The following is a 2,895-nucleotide window of genomic DNA, read 5'->3' as shown; positions in this document are numbered from 1 at the left end:
AAAAGCAGCCCCCTCCCCTCCATGTCCTGACTCCAACATAACCCCCCCCCCAACCTTGCTACCCTGTGTGCACCCTGGACTGAGCCAACATATTTTAGGAGGTCTCTGTGGGGTTACCAAGTTCAGGGAAACAGGGAGACAAACCCTGCACACACACACACACACACACACACACACACACACACACACACACACACACACACACACACACACACACACACACACACACACACACACACACACACAAAGAGAGACAGACGCAGATACAGCAAGCTTTTGAAAATGAGAGAAAGTTCTGAATAAAATACAGCACTAATATTAGATTTTTATTAGCTTTACATTTCAAATACATCACAATGAGAACTCACAATCTGAAACTGTGGAGCGTCCGCCGTCTGTTTTTCTTAAATCGTTGGTTTGCTACTCTTGAACATCACATCACACATCACATCAACGTGTCTCTAAAGTTAGCCTCTCATAACACGTGATTGTGAGAACAGTCATTGGGGTCTGAAATTAGAACGCTTACATAAGAATTTAATTTTGCATGTGTGCATGCTGGGATGGGCCACAGCTGAACTCTAACTTGAATTCCTTGGATACTGATGCATTAGAAGGAAAACATTATTTTACATGAAATACCTTGAGCGATGTAAAAACACAGATGTTTGCACTCTGCTTTATCATCATGCACCCTTTTATAAGTGTTCATTGGGGGCAGGCACTCATTGTTCTATTTTTTTATGAAAGTGCTCTTGCTCCACTCATTTTGCTTGAATATAATAGTGATTTAAGCTTATCGTGTTAATGAACTTATGGTGAGTATATAAATGAACAATTTATATGTCTATAGATATATAATTATCACTGGGCCATGTTGTGTCAATGGGTGCTTTATATGATAGTGGATTTAATGTACTCTTGTTAATCAGAATTGTATATTTGTTGTGTTTGTGCATAGATGATGCCATTATAAAAATCATTTTAATCCTGAGGGCCGAATACACTCCTCATAGTCGGCTCTTTCTGTGTTATGATGGACAGTTAAGATGCTATTTAATTAGCACACTTGGGAAATAGAAATGTACTTTATTTTGGAGTACATTACAGTCTAAATTGTAAAACATATAATTGCATCATTTCTAAAAATCTAGTCATAGTTATTTTGACTAATATGACAAAAGGGCAATTTAAACACATTGGTTTTTATTCATCAAAACTAATGACCACATTTTGATTATCGTGAAATAATTATGTGTGCTTGGTTGATTTGTTTCTTCTTTTAATGAATATAATCTCCCTCTGGTTCCTGTGCGGTTTGTGTGATATATGCACATTTAACCAATAGGAATAGATGGGTGTGGATGCTCAAAAAAGGCCGATATTAAAAGAATATATTTTATTCTTTACATCACAGGAATAAAATAATATAAATGATCTAACTTTGATATAATACAATTAAAAAAGATTATTCATTTTAAATGAGAGCCTGTGGTTTTATTCCAACACTTTAGCTTGTCATTGTAAAGCAAAAAAAACAAAACAATTCAATATAAATAAAACTACATTATCTTCATCTCTCCTTAATTGCAGTTTCCATGCAGTAAAAAGACACACACCCTCCCTTTTCATGCCCTTAGTTGTTTCCACTGCAGGCGAGCTTTGTGCAGCATTGTCCTGCTGTGTAAGGCCTTTGTGTTGTTAACGGGCCATGTTAGAGACTCCCGTCCACAAACAAACATCTGAGTAATTAAAACACAATTAGATGACCCCTGAGGGTTTGTTAAGGTCAGCTTTTACAAACCAGGGGGCTGTTGCAAACCAGTGTAGTAATAAACCCTGAGAAGCTGTGTTGATTACGTATTTGTATGTTTGTTAACTCTCCTTAAGATTAATTGTACATTGCCCGTGACATAAACAAACATCTTTCCTAATGTGTGGCCTTTTAATGGTTTATTTAAACATATACATTTTTGATGTAGTCTGTTTTAGTTTGTCTGAATGTTTCATTTCACTTTCAGTTTCTCCTTCCACTTAAATGTTGTTTTATTAAATGGTGTTATTAAGTGTAAGACACTCTGGAAAACAAGATTACCCTTCTACAATAACATCTTAAATAATAATGTATTTTATTTACTCTTTTTCTATATCAAATTTGCACAAGTACAGTAAATAAATGGATTACATTTTTCTTAACAAAATAATGTTATACGGATATATCAAACATAACATAACTCAAGAATAAATATAGATGTGTAAAGTCTTTAAAAAGACTAACAAGTAATTCTATCTTTTAACACAAATGTTTCACACTGGTCTCCACATTTTACATCAGGAGGGAGCAGGCCTCGCTGTCAAACACTGTATACAGAGTGTATGTGACATGATCCGTAACTCTATCTATAGGTGTTATGGTATCATTCCCACCATTAAAGAGGTTTTCCACCTTCCCAATGACCTCCGCCTCGCCTCACAGGACACAGAAAACGACCTGATGGCAATGCCTTTCACTGTACAGAGGCTAGGCTCAGATGTGTGTGTGCTTGTGTGTGTCGCAGTGTGTGGAGGGTGGGTCACTCCGTGCACAGACTCCAGTGTCTGTGGACAGCCTGTAGAGTTTGGCCTTCTCCCTGGTGTTAGTGGGGGAATCTAGCATGGCCAGTAAGCATGTATATCAGGCCATCTCACGGCTGGCTGGACGCTCCCTGGGTGGTCCACCATGGTCAATACTGCACTGGTGACTGGACACACAGAATAGGATAATCTCCTACTTTCTTTCAGGGCCATGGCGCGCACGCGCACGTGCACACACACACACACACACACACACACACACACACACACACACACACACACACACACACACACACACACACACACACTACAAATACACCT

Source organism: Notothenia coriiceps, unplaced genomic scaffold, assembly GCF_000735185.1.
Source record: "Notothenia coriiceps isolate Sejong01 unplaced genomic scaffold, NC01 NC01_scaffold00017853, whole genome shotgun sequence".
NCBI lineage: Eukaryota > Metazoa > Chordata > Actinopteri > Perciformes > Nototheniidae > Notothenia > Notothenia coriiceps.
This window is presented reverse-complemented; position numbering follows the sequence as displayed.